At 55.4% G+C, this 19,347-nt stretch overlaps 1 protein-coding gene across 1 annotated transcript in view; it reads right to left on the bottom strand.

Moving 5' to 3' along the window:
- NEK6 (NIMA related kinase 6) overlaps nucleotides 1-19,347 on the bottom strand; it is an 84,936-nt gene that overhangs the window by 52,510 nt on the left and 13,079 nt on the right. The window lies entirely within an intron of this gene.

Raw genomic sequence — 19,347 nt, 5'->3', positions numbered from 1 at the left:
CACTCCCAACCCAGAACCGGGACCGCAGACACAGATTCCACCAGCCTCGGAGGGATGAGGGGTCCCGCCCTCAGCTCTGGTGCTCCATCCTCACCCACTCCCCCTGGGGCCCAGCAAACACGAAGAACCATAAATATCTTGCTGTCTCTTTAAAAGCGTAACCCTTTCTAGGCACTTCCCTGGTGGTCCAGTGGTTAGGATTCCGTGCTCCCTAGGCAGGGGTCTGGGTGGATCCCTGGTCAGGGAACTATACCCGTGTGTCATAACTAAGACCTGGCGCAGCCAAACAAATTAAAAAAAAAAGCTGAACGCTTTCTAATCTCTCTTTTGTGAGCTAAGCCAAAAAGACTTGCCTAAGAGATGAGAGCCTTGGTAGGCAGCGGCGCCGAGTTCAAGTCCTGGCTCTGGCTGCACCCCAGCTGCGTGGGCCTCGGGGCCCTCACAGGTAAAACGGGGACGTGCAAAGAGTACACAGCGCCCCAGCCTGTGGAGGGCTACATTACGGGACTCAGAAATGCTCAGCCCCAGGCCTGACACACGACAGAGCCCCAGTCAATGGAGTCAGCGTCATTACATCCTCAAGCTCTGGCCCCACGCTCTCCCAAACCAGGCTGCGTGAGTCCAGAAACTGAGCTCAGAGTTCCTGCCTTCCCTTCCTTCCACACGTCCTTCCAGCTGCCATCTCTGCTCAGGGCCAGTGCTGACCACTGGTGACCCCAAGACCAGACAGATGGAAACCCCCTTGCTCTTATGGGATCGCAGGAGAGCACCCAGCAACCCGGGGACAGATAACCACAAGCCAGAAAAGAGCAGTAAGAGAGCCCCCAAGGAAAGGCCAGACAGACCCTCAGTTTGTAACCCAGGCAAGGTCACGGCCAGCTCCTTACGTGAGGTGGAGTCCGGGAGGGCCTGGAAGGATGACCAAGGTCAGCACCAGAGGGGAGGGGAGTTCCAGCAGAGAACACAGTGGGATCAAAGGCCTGGAGGCTGGCGGACCTGCAGACACGTGAGAGAAGGCAGGGACGCCTCCAGGCCCGCTCCAGCCCTCCGTCTCCGAAAAGAGCTCCTGTGGCCGGCACCTGCCCCCTTCTCCAGAATGAGAGCCAGCTCCACCCTGGGCCAGCCACCCCCCGCGCCCCATCTGCAGCTCCACCGCTGGGAATGACACGGGCATATGGCAGCTGAGGCCCCAGAGGACACAGGGAGCTGGATCCTGGCACCGGGGCTCGGCCACCTGCCAGCACACCTTCCCCACCAGCCGGGTCCAACTGTCGGGCATATGCCAGGTGTCGGCCCCCTGGCTGGCTGCGGCTGGGCCCTTGGCCAGCTGTCCACAGGTCTGCGGGGCCCCAGTACACGGGGCACCCCTTCAAGGACTGTGCTTCATGCCCCGGCGAGCTGGGAGGCATCCGCCTGCACCCATGGTAGAGGCTCCAGACAGGCTTGGTCAGGCCCTCGGGTTGGACACTATCTGCCTAACCATTGTTTCTCTTCTGCTTCTGGCCTCCTGTCTGCTGGAGAGGAATGCCCTCCAGGATGCTCATCTAGGACATGCTAGCGCCCTGGAGAAACACAGATTGTGGGACTCTTTCTCTTCCTCCTGACCAGAGTAGCCAGAACCTTCCAGAAGTGTACCTTGGCTCCGATCAGTTTCCATGCCTGTGGGCACACATGCCCTGCCAGTCACTCCCCTCCTGTCCACCTGGGACTCGGAAGAGGGGGCGGAGCTGTGCTGAGGGGCATAGTCCCAGTGGTCCCCAGACTCTCAGAGCTTCCCGGGTCACCATGAGCCTCCAAAATGACCTCCATGCAGCTCAGTGTGGCTCAGTCTGTGGGCGACAGTCTTCTCCCTCTAGTCCAGCCACACCCCAGAGGAGTTCTGGGCCAGCACATAATCTCTGGTGTGGCCCTGGACCTTCCTGTGTCACATTTCCACCCCCATGACCCCAGCAGTCCCTGAGTTGGCCTGGGAAGTTACGTGGCCATTTTTAACTCCTCGAGGGTGAATCCTGCTCTGAGCCTTGGGGTGTGGCGTTGTGGCTCAGGACTCGCTTGGGAATCTCAAAGGGCTACACGGCCTTGGGAAAGTCATGGCTTATCTCCCAGCCTCAGCTTCCCCACCTACAACATGGGTGGGTCAGGCTCTGCAGTCTTAGGAGGGCTCTTCATGGGCCAACAATTTTTATGAGGCTGACGGAGGATTTGCGACTCACTGGCGCGGACTGTATCTGAGCTCTGGGAGCCTCTATCTAATCCCGGGCTCAGGTCTGGGAGGAAAACCAGACCTTCTGGGTCTGGGATTGCTAAGGGACTCTCTCTCTCTGGCCTTGGAAGGCTTTGTCAGCACCCCCCAGGCCCTGCACAGTGCCCTCCCCACAAGTCACACTCCCTCGCAACAAGTCTCAGCCATGTGGGGAGATGGCTCAGAGGCCTCCTGGCTCTCAGACACACGACTGTGGAGGTGGGATGTGTACACGGGGCATCCACACACAGAGCACCCGTGAGATGAGAGATGCAGGCCAGGTCCTTGACGGGTGTCAGAAGCGTGTGTGCTCACAAAGCCACCCTGCAAGGCAGACAGTGCATCCATTTGACAGATGAGGAAACTGAGGCTAGCGAGGCCACATGACTCGCCGGATGTGTCCCAGTTGGAGAAGAGACAGAGCCTGGATGGAAAGGTAGGCCTGAGTCCTTGTGGTCGTGGGGGAACCAGACCAAAGTGCTTAACTGCACTGCAGAATCAAAGCAGGGGCCACTGATTCCAACTTGGGCCAATCAAGGGGGCTGCAGAGACCTGCAGGTGGCATTTGATCTGGCACCCGAGGGCCTGGAAGCGAGGTGAGGCAGCCCAGCACAGACTCTGGACTCTGACAGCCTCAAGTTGAAATCCTGCACTTGCCTCTGTCCAGCCACAGGAATTTGGGCTACCTCACTGCAGTCCCCTCCTCTGTAAACAGGGGCCGGGTAGGACCCATCTCATGGGGTTGTTATGAGGACAAAGTGGAGGATATGCAGGCGGAACACCAGCAGCTCAGGCCTAGCAGGACGAGGCATACACAAGAGCTCAATAAATGTGGCTGTTGCTACTATTATGATTACTGTCATTGCCATAAAGAATCAGCGCCCATTCAACAGCAACGTTTCCACAATTACTTCCCGCAACTCACTCTGTGAACCGACTGTCACAATAAGGCCAGTCCTCATTCCTCAGGGGTCCCTGATCTCATGACCTGTGAATGTGGCAGGAGGTGACCTCCGCCTCTGGGGATTCTCCCCCTTTGGGGGAAAATGGGAGAGATCACACTGGCTCCTGCTGTATTCTCCAGGAAGCTGGAAATGATGGCAAAGCATTTTACAAAGTTACCAGGACGATGAACCTGAGCCGCCTCCCTCCCCGCACTGTCTCAATAAAATAAATCTTGGCCCACGGCTGGCGAGAGACCCTATATATTTACATGACGATCGTGCCTCATGATCACAGGGCTCCTGGCTGCAGCAAGCAGCGTGTGGCAGGGATGACAGTGGTCCTCGGAGACTCACTATTTTCCAGCGACTTTTATTGTCCATTATATCCCGGCGTTTACAGGGCTCTGCTCCGGGCCTGGCAGGAATATCGCACACGGTGGGGCTGGCAGGCCTTAATATTCCAGTCTTGGTGCTACAGATCAGCTTTCGCATCTCATCCATCCCGCTCTCCCCAAGTCTTTGTGTGATACTGAGACCCCAGGGAGCTCCAGGGTATCTAAAGGGAGAGGGTTGTGGGGAGGGGTCTAGGTATGTCCACCCAAGCCATCTGCTTGGTTCCAGTCTGTCGTCCCACAGAGGGGACACTGCTAACACTGTGGCCTTCCTTGGGCATGGGAGTGGAGGCTGCCAAGTGGAGGGGTGCACGGGGTACTGGAGCCATGACTACTGGCTTGTGGGGGGCTGCTTGCTAATTCTCAGGGATTCTGTGAGACAGTTATCACGTTGGTTGCCCACAATCAGGCCTGGTAGGATATTTATTCCATGGAAATTGGCAAATGCTACAAATCAAGGCTTTGTGCAAATCCCTCTCCCTCCCACCCCACCACCCCTTGGCCTGGGGACCTTTTGTTAAACACCAGCATAGCCCAGGGAGAGGGTGACCCAGCAGGCCACTGTGAACACCAGGAAGGACACACGGACTTAAGAGTCAGGTGTGAATCCTGACTTCCTCACACTCCACTTGTGTGTGACCTTAGGTAAATGACTTTACTTTTTAAGCCTCAGCTTTCTTATCTGTTAAATGGGGACATACCTGCAATCCTAGGTTGTTGTGAGGATTACAGCACCTCACAGCAAGTTCCCTGGGTGATGCTTAGTATATAGCAGGTTCTTAATAAATGATACCTATTGTTCTTCATTGATTCGACACTTAACAAGCACCTACTCTATACCAGGCACTAAGGAACAGGGATACAGAAAAGCCCCACTGGATGACAATGATCAAATTCTTCACATCTGGACAGTTCCTGATTGTTCTGCAGATGGATTTTTACCCACACCATCTTATGAAGCCTCAGGACAACTTTGAGAGGTGGGCACAGCAGGATAGATGCCCATTTCTGAAATAAGGAAATAGGGGCTCAGGTCTGGACGTGACTTGCCTGAGGGCCCTGCCAGGGCCTATCAAAATAGGGCTCAGTCCCAATTCCACTCCAGGCCCATGAAGGCACCCATCTCTAAATTCCCAGGGTTCAGCCAGACTGGCCCCCTTATGGTGCCAGGAGAACCCAGGGCGAAGGGACTCCTGGTCTAGGATCCTGGGTTCTCGTCTTGGCTCCACTGCCTCCCTGCTCTGGGTCATTCCCTGCCTGGGCCTGTGGTTCCCCACTGGAAGGCTGAGAGGGCTGCACACAGGGTGCTGTTGGCCCTGATGGGTGAAGGTCTGCCTCCAGGCTTCCTGGCCTGGCCGAATGTCCCTCTGGCCCCCACAGTCAGGGAGGACTCGGGCACACAAACATCTCCGGTGCCCCAGCCGGAGCCCAGACGAGCCAGGGCCTCTTAAGCAGGAGAGAAGAGAGCATGTGTGGGGTCTCCTGTCCACCTATTTGGGGCTTGCCACTCACCCTGCTGGCGAGGCTCACCCACCCGTTTCACAGATAAGGAGACTGAAGCTCAGAGAGGGGTGGCATTACCAGCCTGGGAACTAGGATTCATCCCCTGGGCTGGCAGCCTCCAGAGCTCGTGGCTGGGGTGCGCACCAAGCCCCTCGGTCCTGACGTCTGCAGATGGGACAGTCCTGGCCATCGGGCCTCAGCCCAGAGGGGTCGAGGAGCATTTCGCTGAAACAAGACAGCGAGAAAAGTACAGGCAACTCTGATGACTCAAATAACCTTTGAAACTAGGAGGTGGGCGGAAGTGGGCAGCATTTCTGGTGGGTTTCACCTCACTTCCTAGAAGGATGCGTCACCAACTTTAGTTTAGTCAGCGCTCACCCGACCGTCAAGGCGGATCCGCGCTCTGGGTGGCACGTCTCAGCTCATTTGTCCCCAAAGCAATTACTGGCTGGCAGGTGGGGGCCGTCCAGTCAACGTGGGGGCCGTCCAGTCAAGGCGGGGGGGTTAGGGGAGGGAACTCTTCTCATTTTACAGATGAGGAAACTGAGGCTCAGAAAGAGGGCAGGGGTTGGTGCAGAGACACAGAGCAGGTACCTAAGTTCAAACTCCTTTGCCAGAAGGCTAATTTTTCTCTTTGGGGAGATAGAAAAGGAAAGCTTCTGCAGCTTTCAAAAGAAAAAAAGGGAAGGAAAAAGAACTAGCAGCTGAATGGAATTGCAACAAGGCCCCTGGCCAGCCCGAAGAGGTTTCCGAAATTCTGTACAGTCTGAATTCTTGTGGGCTGAGGGGGTCACGCGATTTCCTCTGCAGAAGGCGAGTTGAAACAGTCTGACTGAGGGGGCAGAGGGAGGGGGGGAGTGTCCACGAGACGAGGAATCATGAGTTTCTGCCTGGCTGCTCGATGACTTGCTGGATGACCACAGACGAAGACTTTGCCCCTCTCAGGGCCTCAGTTTACTGATACTCATTGGAAAAGACTCTGATGCTGGCAAAGATTGAAGGCAGAAGGAGAAGAGGACGACAGAGGATGAGATGGTTGCATAGCACCACCGATTCAATGGACATGAACTTGGGCAAACTCTGGGAGAAGGTGAGGGACAGGAAGGCCTGGCGTGCTGCAGTCCATGGGGCCACGAAGATTTGGTCACGACTTGGTGACTGAACAACAACAGTTTACTGTGCACTGAGCCTTCTTCTAATGCACTTGAGTGAGGTTAACCTCCTGACCCCCTTATAGTACATAATTAGCTCCATTTTACACAAGGGGGAAACTGAGGCACAAAAAGGTCAGGTGTGCTGTCCAGCATACGTGGAAGAACTGGGGTATGAATTCAGGTAGTGTGGCTCTAACCACTGAGCCCTCCTGCCCTCAGGGGCTTTGCATCTGTGTCTTGGATACCAGAAGGCAGATTTCTAGAGACCCCGAGCCATCCTTCTTAACTTGCCTGCTGCTCTCAGCTGCTACCTTGTTCATGAACTCTGATTCCTTCGCTTTGCTCAGCAGCCTTTATAACCACACCCTGGGAGACCCCCAGGAAACTCCCAGGTCACAGCAGCCATCGACCCACCTCTCTGAGGCTCAGTGGGGGCCCAGAGTCCGAGTAGGCATAGATGACCCTGCTCTGATGTCCATTTTGGAGTTTTACACTCAGGTCAGCCTCTGGGACCGCAGGAGGGAGACCGCCATTCAGACATCCAAGAAAGACAGAGAAAAACATCTATTCACAGCCAGACAGAGCCTGCTCTTTGGAAATGATGCTACCGACGCGACAAGCAGCCCAGCTGGGCAAGAGATTCCCGAATAAGCCTGACCTGGGAACATCCACGTGGAAGGCTCAAAGGCTTGGGTGGTCACCAAGCTTATAAAATCTGTCTGGATGCTCAACCGTGAAATTCCTGAGGGAATAAGGTTCTGACCCAAAACCTGGGCTTGTCTTCCAAAAGAGAATTCTTCAGACAACGGACATTTTTTGGCTTCGACAAATAGACTGCTGATCTCTATGTCACTCGGATCTCTCCAGGAAGACAGACTCATGATGAGAATGTGCTTCCACTCCGAGCCACGCGCTGTGTCACATGTTTGGGTCTGCCAGGTCATTCCCAGAGCGGGCATTACTATCTCCATTTTGCAGATGGGGAGACAGGCTCACAGAGGTGCCGATTCCCACAGCTGGGAAAGGTGGAGGTTGAAATCCTGTGCCTGCCTGGAACGTGGGGAGTTGGGGATGAACCCGGCGGAGCCTGCCGTCCACATCATGAAGGGGAGCTCCAGCCAGACAGGGACGCACAGGGGGTTTCTGCGGGGTGGGTGTATATGGAGTCTCAGGCATTGGACAGAGAATGTTTAGAGGAAGCACACACGCTTCCCTCTAAAGAGTGGGAAGAACGCCTGTGGAGGGACAGGTGGGGAGGGCTGAAGCAACGACAGTCAGGACCATGCCTTCGAGGCTGCTGCAGTCTAGGCTTTTCCAAGACACTGGAATCCACTAAGTCGGAATGTTGCACGGAGAATCCGGAACGTCTGCACCAAGAGCAGGCGGTCATTCAACAAACACGCTCGCAGCCACCACCACGCCACTGCTCTATTCCTAGGAGCAGGAAAAACCCTGAGTCCACTCATCTGAGGTCTCATGTCTCACCAGAGACCTAAGAATAACCCCCCAAAGAATCCACCAGCCCACTTTCTGTGCTTGAAAGCAGAAGGACAGGAAACTGAGGCTTGGAACAGAGAAGTAAGGGGCCCAAGGACCTTCAATCATTTGTTCAGTCAACCAGCAGGTACTGGAACCAGTGCAACCTCAGTGGGGCTCCCCATTTAGAGAGAGAGAGGAGTCTCACAAGCCAGTACACCTACAAGCCAGTGTGACTGCTGCTTTGCACACCAAGAGTGTGGAAACAGAAGGAAGTGTCTTGCAGTCTGCCCGAAGAATGGGGTGTTGTTTCTTCAGAAGAGGAAGCTGCTCTGAGCAGAGGAGCAGTGGGAGGGCACTCCAGGCAGACGGCACAGCCTGTGCAAAGGCCTGGAAGCTGGATGGGCCCAGCATTAGGTGTGGGACAGAGGCCCTAACAACAGCTGTAGCCTCAGCTCTGCAAATGGGCAGGGAAGTGGGAAGAGCGACCCTGAGCACAGAGAGCCAATAAGGCATGCAAAGCCAGCACCAGAACTCGGGTCTCCAGGCTCCTCTTCCAGGTTCTTTTGCACACTCTGCCACCCTTGGTACCAAGTTGAGGTATGAGTTTACTCAATGAGTTACGTGATGAATGAAAGCCTCCATCACAGTTCAGCAGCATCAAGCCTCTGCCAGCTACATGTACGCTGACCTCCCCACCCCTGCCTTGGTCATCTCTGGTGACCATCACAGACAGGAGGAAGGAAATGCCTACAGAATCTCCCTCTCGAGAGACCCTTCTGGGGCCGTAATTCAGGAGGGCCACAGAGTGTACATTCTGGGCTCCGAGACATGCTCTCCTATTTGCTGAGTATTCACTGAGCACCGACTGTGCGCCAGGCTCCGTGCTAGGCACCAGAAAGATTCGCAAAAGGTGGTTACAAACTCTCATACAGCGTTCCCTAATTCAGAAACGGGCCCGGCTGGAAACTCTACTATCGCCCGGGAGAGGCCAAGAGAGATGCAGAGAGGCCCAGGATTTGCTTGCTCAAGATCACTTGGCCAGGAGGTGTCAGGCTGGGACGTGTCTCCGGAAACGACTGGTCACAGGGCTTTTGCCAAAAGAGATAAGAGTCCCCGGGGAAACAAAGGAGCCTGGGATCCCTCCTTCATGCCCTGCGGGCTGCCCTTTACCCACACAGCAGGCGGAGGCCAAACTGGCAGGCACCACCCAGAGTGGCAGGGCCCTGTCATACTGGGAGGGGCCCCTCTCCCTGCCGGGGGAGCCCGGCCACGGCTGGCGGCTCGTGCAAGAGGAGCGGCTCTTGGCTCTAAGCTACCTGGGCTGGTGCCACCGAAGGACTAAGTGCTTGTGGCCAGCGAGTCCAGGATGCAGAGCCCTGGGGTCAGCGAGCCCCTGCCCGGGTCACCGCCTGGGTCCCTCAGTCTATACAGTGAGGGGTTATGACCCTCCTTCCTGGACTGGGGTCCTTGTGCACATCTGTCTCCTCCGTGGGAATGCTGGCGGGACCCCTGGGTACCCTGGTTAACCCAATGCAAATGGCCGCAGACAGTCCAGAGGACTATGGCTCAGCTATGCCCTACCCTCAGCCCTGTACCAGGTCAGACAGCATCCCTACAAAACTCACACAGGGTCTTTGAAGACGCAATCGAATTAAGATGAGGTCACACAGGATTAGGGTGGCCCTAAATCCAGTGGCTGGTATCTTTATAAGCAGAGGGAAACCTGAACTCAGAGACACACAGGGAAAAGGCCACGTGACGACAGAGTCAGAGATAGGAGGGGTGTGTGTATTCGCCAGGGAACACCAAGGACTGCTGGTGACCAGCAGAAGCTGGGAGCAAAGCACCCAACGGACTCACCCTCAGAGCCTCGATAAGGAACCAATGCTGCCAACACCTTGATTTTGGACCTCTGGGCTCCAGGACTGTGAGAGAATCAGTTTTTATTATTTCAGTCCACCCCACTGGCAGGGATTTGTCATGGCGGCTCAAGGAAACGAACACGCTCCCCGCCATCCCCCGCCCCTCCCCTCCAGCACAGCTGGCCTTCCATGTGCAGCTGAGGTTCCCCGGGTTCTCCAGGCATCGAAGACTCTTTCAGCCTCAACTTCTGTTTCAGGTGCTTCAGAGGAAGTTAATTAGTGATGGGCTTCCCCCGTGGCTCAGCAGTAAAAAATCTGCCTCCAATGCAGGAGACGCAGGAGACATGGGTTCGATCCCTGAGTCGGGAAGATTCCTCTGGAGGAGGAAATGGCAAACCACTCCAGTATTCTTGCCTGGGAAATCCCATGCACGGAGGAGTCTGGTGGGCTACAGTCCAGGGGGTCATAAAGAGTAGGACACGACTGAGTGATTGAGCATGGGCCTAAGGCTTTCACAGGCCTGTAAAGATTCTCCCAAATTCTGAAGATGGACATAAGGTTGCCAGCGCTGTCTGACATCTAAAATACAATTTCTATCTGTCGTCAGCATCCTGCATAAAAGGACACCCGACACAAGAAAGTAGCTGAGGCCAGGCCTGTCCTTAAGTTTCTCACGTCACCAAGGATCAGTGAGACAGCCTCACAGACCCAGACCTGGCCTGGGTCTGGGGTTTGGGAACCAAATTCCAGCTGCTGTGCCCCTCCTGGGTGACTTTTTTTTAATCCCCGCTGAGGAAAAGGGAGGCTGGCCTCCTCTACTCTCCTCTGAGTACAAAAAGGAGGTTTCTCCATCTCAGAAACTTGACAAGTATATTCCAGTTAACCTGTGGGTAATTCCAGTTAATCTCCTCTGAGGACTCAGTGATCTCCCAGCCAGAGGGTGGAGGCATTCCGGGCCAGTCAATGAGGGAGGATCAAGAGGGAAAGAAAATAAAAGAGGAAAAAGGAGGAGGGAGAAGGAGAGAGAAGCACTGACCCTTCTTGTGAAAAGAAAACCGAATTGTGAAATTATGCAACGAGCAGACATCACGGGCCGGATGACTCCAGCCTTCCTCAAAGACACCTCGTAAACCCGCGCCCAGCCTTGGAGGGAGAGGCCAGACGCCTGTCGCTGCAGGAAGGGGCTTTCGAAACATCTGGCCCCAGGGGGTGGCCCGATGACCCAATGGAGGCCAATCACCCTGAGCTCTGTGACCGCTGCACCCACGACTACCGCGTGGTGACCGGTGAGGTGCCCAGAAGAACCGCTGGGGATCACAAGCTGTCTGAGTTCAAGGAATGTTTCTTTTCCAGTAACTCGAGAGTGCTAATCCCATCTTAGAGATGCCCCCAACGCTGGGGAAACTTTCTGCCCCACCGTGCTGGGGTGGCCTTGCCTGGACAGTCTCAGGAACCTTAGATGATAAGGCCAGACGTCCTCGCCTTTCCAGGGCTGGCGTCCATCTCTCCCTCCCTCCCCTTCTACACGCCCAGGCCAGGGGCAGGGTGGGCCCCAGCTCTCAGGAAGCCAGGAAACACACTCTTTTCTGGGCTAAATGCCCAGATTCCTTGAGCAGTCACAGGACACGCTTTTTCTGAGCCGATCCAAAGCCACAGGCGCAGTCTGAAAGTTTCTTTGGGCGGCATGAACCTGCGGGCACCAAGGCACACCTGGAATTCCAGGCTGAAGGCTGGTCAGCAAGAGAGGCCCCAGCTGGGCAGGGGGTCCACGCTGCCTCAGCGGGTGACCAAGGGCACAGAGTTGTGCTCTGTGGGCCAAGAAAACGAGGTTCCTTCATTCCGTCATCATTTGCCAGGCTTTTCTTGAGAGACTCATGGAGCCAAGGGCTGTCTGAGGAGCAAAGCAGAGAGCCTTGTCCCTCTAGAGGTGTGTGGTCAAGAGGTGGATCCAGACACAGCAGCAGACAGACACGGCCATTTCAGACTTAATAAGTGCTACGAGGGAAACACAGCTGAGGAGCGGGTTGGGGTGGAACAAATAAGGCTTCACGGGGTCGCTGGGACAATTAAATCAGATCGTGCCGCAAACTGCTTAGCAAATAATCGGTAGGGCAACCGAAGCCAGAAAGAGAAGGGCTGGAGCAGGTGGTCGAGACTGGTGTGGTTTGGGGGCCTTACTGCCCCATGTGTCCCAGGGGGCCCAGGGAGCCCCCGGTCGCCCTGCTTGACCTGAGTGGACTCCCTGCTCTTTCTGGGTGAGAAAGCCTCTGACATCATCACGCCCCAGGTTAGACTGCTGAAAAAGTCGAGCCCTCTAAATCATCACGCCCCTGGACGCCCACAAAAACCACCCGTTCTCCACCAGCAGGTCTGTTTCAGCAGGCGATTGTCCTCCCTGAATCTAAGCTGGGGTCCTTCACCTATCTGCTGGGAAATCTTGGCCAAGTTTCATAACCTCTCTGAGCTTCACTTTTCATGATGTGAAAACAGGGAGGGAGCCCTCCTTAAAAAGCTCACTTGATGTGTTTAATGAGACCGTGGAGGCAAAGCGTTCAGGGTGTGCCTGGCACACAGGAGGCCCACCTGCCCCAGCTCCCGCCTTCCCTTGCGAGAACACAGCTCAGGGAAAGGAAGAGGGAGGAGGGAGCGTGGACCTGGTCTGGGCAGCCGGGTCCAGCCCTTGGGGAGCTTGGCATCAAGAGGGAAAGGCTATGGGACTGCCCTGGTGGTCCGGTGGCTAAGACTCTGCACTCCCAGTGCAGGGGGCCTGGATTCGATCCCTGGTCAGGGAACTAGATCACATGTGCCACAGCTAAGACTCGGCACTGCCCAGATAAAGAATAAATAGATAGCTTTTAAAGAAAGAGGGAAAGGCTAAGAAGTAGAGGGGCTGGTGCTCTAACCAGAGTGGAGGGCCAGACACATTTCACGCAGCAGGCCGAGGCTTCTCTGCTGGGTGTCTTGGGCACGACCCTCACCTCTCTGAGTCTCAGTCTCCTCGGCTGAAAAATGGGTTCTGGTGACGATGAAATGAGACCCCACCCAGGTACATGAAGTCACCCAGAGAGTAACTAACGCGCCAGTCCACTCACCCTCATTCATCCATTCAAGACAAAAATATTTAGACTGTATCCCAAGTGAGTGCTGGGCCCTGTGAGGGACCAGGGTGGGAGGGGTGCAGCCCAGCCCCTTAGGACAGACTCATCTCCTCTGGAACCACCCTGGCGTTACCTGGCTCTGAGAGGGGACGTGCAAGGGCTCCTGGGCTAAGCTAGGCTCATCCTCTGAGGAAACGATGCCTGGACAGCTCCAGGGAGCAGCCAGCTCACCCTCTGGGCACCACTGACCCTTCAACGCAGCCTCACACCAAACCTGACGCTGGCTCCTCGCTGCGTGCCACAGGTCACCTGCAAGCCAGGCCGATGGACGGTGGGTCAGGGCGACCTCATACCCTGGCCCACTCCCCCCACAACCCTACAACAACGTGCCACAGACAAACATTAAAGCTCAGAGCTGCTCATATGAACAGCTTCGCCTCTGACTCCTGCAGACCAATCAATCAATCAATAAGGAGAGAGTCGGAATTCGATGACAGTGACGATACCATGGGCTCCCAGGAAGCACATTAGAAAACCGGGTCTCTAGCAGATTAATGAGACTGCCTGGAAATCGGGGGAAATAAATGTATTCCCGAGTGGAAGCACTCCCATTAACTCCAGCTTCTCATCCCTGGAAAGGAAAAAAAAAAAAAGCAGAAATCTGGATTTAGGGGAAATAACACACCCATGGCACTTTTTCTCCCCTTCCCAAAGCAGCTGCTGTGAGCTTTACATATTTTATCATTTATTCGCACGTTGTCCCCAGCAAGTTGATAGGCGTCGGCCTTGTTTTTCACAAGAAAACTGTGAAAGAGGCTGAGAGTGTGGAGGTGAGGGGGCCTCCCACCCTGACACCCAGCAGAGGGGCTGGGGCGGTGGGTGGGAGAGAGCCAAAGGTTCTTTTTGGGAGGAATTTCAGCAGCAGGCAGGTGAGAGGCTTTGGGAGAGCCCACACAGACAACCACACCAGCCTCCCAGTCTCCTGGCCTGAACACCCTCCGTAACACCAGACCATTTTCGACACACACCACCAGAAACACTGTCCTGACTATATCGCCCTCCTCTACCAACCTTCAAAGCTTCCAGATCAAGTCTTCATTCCAGAGCGTGGCATCCAAGGCCTCCTGGCCTCTGACCCTAATCCCAGCCGACACATTGACTCCATGGAGCCTCTTACGTTTCCTGCCACCTGGAGGTTTCACACCTCCGGCCCCTGCATATCCTGTGTCCTCCATCTAGCTCTCCCAGCCCCAAACTGGTCAACCCCTATGGATCCCCAGGAGCTTCCAGGGGAGATGATCTGGGTTCAGATCCTTGCTGGGTGACTTTGGCTAAGTCACTTCACCTCTCTGAGCCTTGACTTCACTTATAAAAAGAAGCCATTTACAAGGTGAGGACTATAAGATGGCAGCACGTGTAAACCCCTGGTGGGTGCTCTGCTAGAAAGAAGCAGTAGCAGTAGGGGAGAAGTTGTTTTCCTCAAAAAGATAGCTGACAAATCTATGTAAATAATTCCACACCGTTAAGAGGAAAGAACTGGCGTTTGCAGAGGAGGCACCGGGCACGTGGCATGCAGCCTCCACCCAAGCCAGGCCTTTTCCTCCCAACATGCCACAGCCACACGCAGGCCCCCTGCTCACAGCGAAGCCATGAGGCGACAAGAGCCCCTTCAGTCTCTGGCAGGAATTCACTACTGCTCCCTGATTCTCCTCCCTCACTGTCAAGTCTGACCCCTACAGGCCCTGGTCTCCCCCCATCCCCAGCCCCACCCCAAATCCAGGTATTGGGTCAAAGGGCCAAGAGCTCATCACCCCTTCTTCACTGAGGAGGACACTGAGACTGGACCCATGAAGAAGCACTCCCAAGATCTGGGAATCACTCCCAAGGCCCTGAAGCAGTTCAAGCCACAAGAGAACATTCTTTCAAACCGGCATCCTTGGCTTTGTTGCCAAGACACAGGGGTCTCTGGGTAGGAGCTCAGAGTGCTGACACCAGGCCCCTCTTCACCTCTGCTCCAGGCTGCCTACCTCTCCCCCACTCACCCAGGCCAGCCCTCATCCCCTCCCTGCAGCACCTTCCCAGATGGGCTTCAAGGAGCCAGTCCCCCACTCAAGACCCTTCCAAACACCCATTGCCCACAGGATCAAACTCTGGGTCATCACAGGACCACAGGGTCGTTACCCACAGGATCAAACCCTTCTTCAAGGAATCACCTGTAGCAGGCCCACAGGGTGTAGGAGTCACAAATTTCACCCCACAGGGCAGGTTCCATCCCTCCAGCCAACCCATCTGCCCCCAACAGAGGCCTGGATTCTAGACACAGTCTCCAAGTTTCAGCTGTCTCCATGGTAGCAGGGTTTGAGGAGCAAACTAAGGGTGTACCACTTCTTCCCACTTCTCTGTCACCCAGACCTTCGCTGGGCCGGGCCCTGGGTTGGGTACTGGGACCACAGAGGAAAGGGGACTTTCAGCTCTGGAGAGGCTTCGAGTCAAGGGACTAACCAGTCAGTGGGCCTGAAGGGGATAGGGGACATGCCTAGGAGGGAAGCACAGTGGGGCCTGGGGCCGAAAGCAAAACTCTAAGCAGCATTCTGAGGTCAGAGGAGCCTCCAGAAGGTGGTGAAGTTTGAGAAGCAAAAAGCAAGGCATTACAGGCCAAAAGAGCCTTGAGTTCAGCACAGCAGAGGGAGGGGCCTGGCAAGCGGGAGGTGGCGGGGAGGGCGGGCAACTGGCATGGACAGGTCTGAACACCAATCCGCTCTGGGCTCCATGACTGTTACCTCCTCAGCCACCCCTCATCACAGTCCCATGAGGGACTTCATTTCACAAAGATGAAGACAGGTTCAGCATCACTGTGTAACAGCAAAGTTCCCCGAGATGCTGGCTCGGCCGTGTGGAATTGGGGGTGTTGGGGGGTGAAGCAGAGGCATCTGGGCTTGGAGTCCTCACTCTGCTACTTCGTTGCCTTTCGGAGGGGTGCTGCTGTTCTCCAGAGGGTGGCCCTGGAAAACGAATGAACCCAGGGCCACCACGTATGAAATAATCTGAAGCAAGTTGCTGGACTCTCTGAGCTCCTTCTGTTGCATCTGTATATGGAGCCAGTAACACCCACTTCTCATGACAGGCCCAAAGCAGCCGGTGCAGGGTCAGGTGTATGCAAGGACCCTCCAAATGCTGGGTCCCCCTCCTTCCCCTTCCTCTGAACTCAAGGTGTGAGTTCAGGCTGACCAGCCCTTTCCTTATGTGTTGGGGACAGGGGCCACCCAGCTTGCCCACTTTCCTCCGGGTGGTGTCCCAGTGAAGCCTGTTGCCCCTTTCCACCTCGGCCCGGGCTCTCAGGACCCAAGGAACCATCCATCTGTGCAGAAGATTGGTTTTTTCCTCTCTATCTCTTTTTTTTCTTTCCTTTCCCCTCTAAGCAAAAACTGCTTGGCGGCTGCTCCTGCCTCTGTCCCCAAGGCAGTTCCAAAGGGCCCATCTTGTCCTGCAGAAGTGATGGCGGTAATTCTGTTAATGGGAGGCAAGATGGATGGTACCCGGTGCCCAAAGTGTACGAAGCGAGCTGGAATCGGCCGCCCCCGGCGGGGAGGAAAGTGTTGCCGGAACACACCCTCCTTTGGGGCCTTATTAGGTCTTGAAAGAGCTGCCGCGCTCGCTAAAACCTGCTTTTGCCAGCAGAAGCCTCATTTTACAAATATACAACAACACAAAAACCCGTAAATGGGAAGAAAACCCTGAAGATTACACTCCCCTGCTGCAAGTGAGGCGGCGAGCTGCCACTCAGAGCTGAAGTCTTTAGCCTCATCGACTCTGGGTTTAAATAAATGAGCCTGAACACCAGCTCAACCATTTTGTGAACACAGAACACGGTTCCTTTGCCGTTTAAGGACTGCTTGCCTTTGGTGGGATGGAACAGCTTTGGGAACATTTTCTTTTAAAAGGCTTGATACCATAAAGCCCTATGGCCCTCGCATCAGTCCCCAGGGGAATTCACACCCATAGGCCGTCATAACCACCGTCAATCTCTCCTGGCTTCTCCTGCCCTGAGAATCAGTGGCATCTCAAATGCAACTTCACTGTGGATGGGGTGTCCATTTCCACAATGAGCCAAACGGCTCACTCTCTCCCTAGTTTGGGATCACACTGCTGAATTACCCTGGGGGCTTTGTAAGTGCATACCAAGCACTTCAGTTGTGTTCGACCCTATGGACCAAAGCTCACCAGGCCCCTCTGTCCATGGGATTCTCCAGGCAAGAAGACTGGAGTGGGTTGCCATGCCCTCCTCCAGGGGATCTCCCCGACCCAGGAATGCAACTGACATCTTTTATATCTCCTGCATTGGCAGGAAGGTTCTTTACCACTGGCACCACCTGGGAAGCCCAGGGGGGCTCTAGTTTGTCCAAATGCAAAATATGTATGTAGGTCAAAGCTGGGATGGACATAGCCAAGGTGAACGAGGGGCACAGCAAGTGACCTTGCAGTCAGGCTGCCTGGGGCTGAGTGACCTCGACAAGCCATGAACCTCTCTGGGCCCCAGCTTGCTCATCCCTAACACAAGGCTCACCCGCCACCCACCTCACAGCCTGGGAGCCAGGAGTCAGTGCAAACCCAGCTCCCTGGCAGTCCACTTAGAGCACTGATGGTCTTTCTAGTCTCAGCACCGCTCAGACACACAGTAGGCCATTCCTAGCAGAGCTGAGTGGTTTAGGGTGTGTGCTCTGTGAGTCAAAGGCCTGGGTTCAAATCCTGGCTCAGGCACAGACCTACTGTGAAGCCCTTAGGCAAACGACTCAGCCTCCCTCTCCTCGTCTGTAAAATGGGACCAAAAGAACCTGCATCACGGGGTCACCAAGGGGAGTCAGTGCGATAATACCTGGTCAGGGCCTTCCCGGGGTAGCCCCAGGGACCGGTAGCCCTGAGAGGGAGCTGGTGAGAGTCCTGGGGGAGCCTGAGAAACGCTCCTACCTCCCAACTGGGAAAACCACATTCTCAAAGACACCTGAAGTAAAGCCACCCCAAGAGGCCGACCCAGGCCCCCTGGGAGAGCAGGGACCTTGAACAACAGGTAGCGTGTTACATCCCCAGCAACTGCCTTCTCTGGGAGACTTCGGGCACCATCACTCCACCAGGCAGCCCAGGGACACTGAGCCCCCAAGCCCACGGCCCTCGGTCATCGGTCTCCAACCCCTGGGTCAGTGACCTGCTTCCCCCATTTCTTGTTTTCTGGTTGTTCTCCCCACAGAAGTGCCAGCTCCGTCCTGTCTCTTGATGGTTATACATCTTAGGTCAGTGTCCAGATCTGTGGAATTGATGAATAACCAAGCAAAGCAAGAAAGCGATGAACTCCCTGGGGAGGGTGGCTCAGGGCTGAGGGACTTCTAACGTGTCCCAACATGGAGAGGTGCTCCCAAGGGTCACAGGTGCCGCCAAGATGCAGTCCTCACCCCACAGTGTCATGAATTACCAATACAAAAACAGCCACCAACTGCTGAATGCCCGTTTTGTATATGGGGTCACAAAAACCCCTCAGAGACAGGAACTAAAATTACCCCTTGATTTGCAGTGAGAAAACCGAGGCCCCAGTGGGAAGCGACAAGCCAAGGAGACACGGTGAGCAAGAGGCAGAGGTGTGACTTGCATCCGAGTGTGTCTAACCCACCTTCTCCCGCCTTCTTCTCTGATCCTAAGAGTAGCCCCAGGGCTGGCTGGATCCTGGAGGAGAAGAGATGGAGCTGCAGCTTCAGGACGGCTCCCTGCCAAGAAGGGTGACTTCCCAGAGGCAGGAGCCTGCAGACAGCAGCCCCTGGGGTCCAGCTCCCTGCCCGTCCCATGCACACACAGCGGTGGGGGCAGTGTCCCAGCCAGGCAGGGACCCAGTCACCCAGCCGTGCCCGGGACTGTGTGCAGAGCAGTGGTCTGAGGGGTCATCTGGGCTTGGGTTCAAATCTATTTTCAAACCAAGTGGCTTACAGCTTTGTACTGATGGATTTGTTCTCTGAATCTTTCAGTTATCCTCATCAGGAAAATGAGGGGAGGCTACAACTGTTACAAAGGTTAACTAAGGCATCACAGATAAAGCACTTGGTCAGATCACTGGTCCACAGTAGGTACTGAGTACTAAGCATTAGTTAACTTTCCCGAGCCTCCCTCATTCACGTTTTTGGGAGTGGCCAGCAGACGTCCTGAAGCTGCGCCCCGCCACCCCCTGCCACACCCTCCACCCCGATTCCAGGGCCGGGAACAGTGTGGGTGGCCAGTGGACTCTAGTGCCCAGCCCCCTCTGATCTCCGGGGCACCACCTGCTTGGCGTTGTTCCCGAGGAAGCAGGTCAGCAACCTTATCATTTGATTTCTGACCCTTGTCACTCAGGAAGTTGGAGGGGATGGGTCTGTCAATGCAGGAACATCCGGCAACGACAGAAGGGATTACAGCAGGGAGGGGGGCATTTCCAAGGGGGCCCATGATCACGAAGTGTCCTTCTCGAGAGGCCCAGGGTGAGGAGGGAGGCCAGCAGGCCACGGGAGAGCAGTCACATCCGGGGCCAGCGGTCTGCAGAAGGGACCTGCAGCAGAACTTTCCCTTCCAGTAAGCCTGGTCTCAGTCCTGGGCCGAGACCCGACACAGGGACCTTGTTCTTTCTGAAAGGTTACAGTCCTCCCATCAGGGCCAGCTT

The sequence above is a fragment of the Capra hircus genome, chromosome 11, assembly GCF_001704415.2.
Source record: "Capra hircus breed San Clemente chromosome 11, ASM170441v1, whole genome shotgun sequence".
In the NCBI taxonomy this organism is placed as follows: domain Eukaryota; kingdom Metazoa; phylum Chordata; class Mammalia; order Artiodactyla; family Bovidae; genus Capra; species Capra hircus.
The sequence above is the reverse complement of the archived record's forward strand: the minus strand, read 5'-3'. Positions and strand labels throughout refer to the sequence as shown.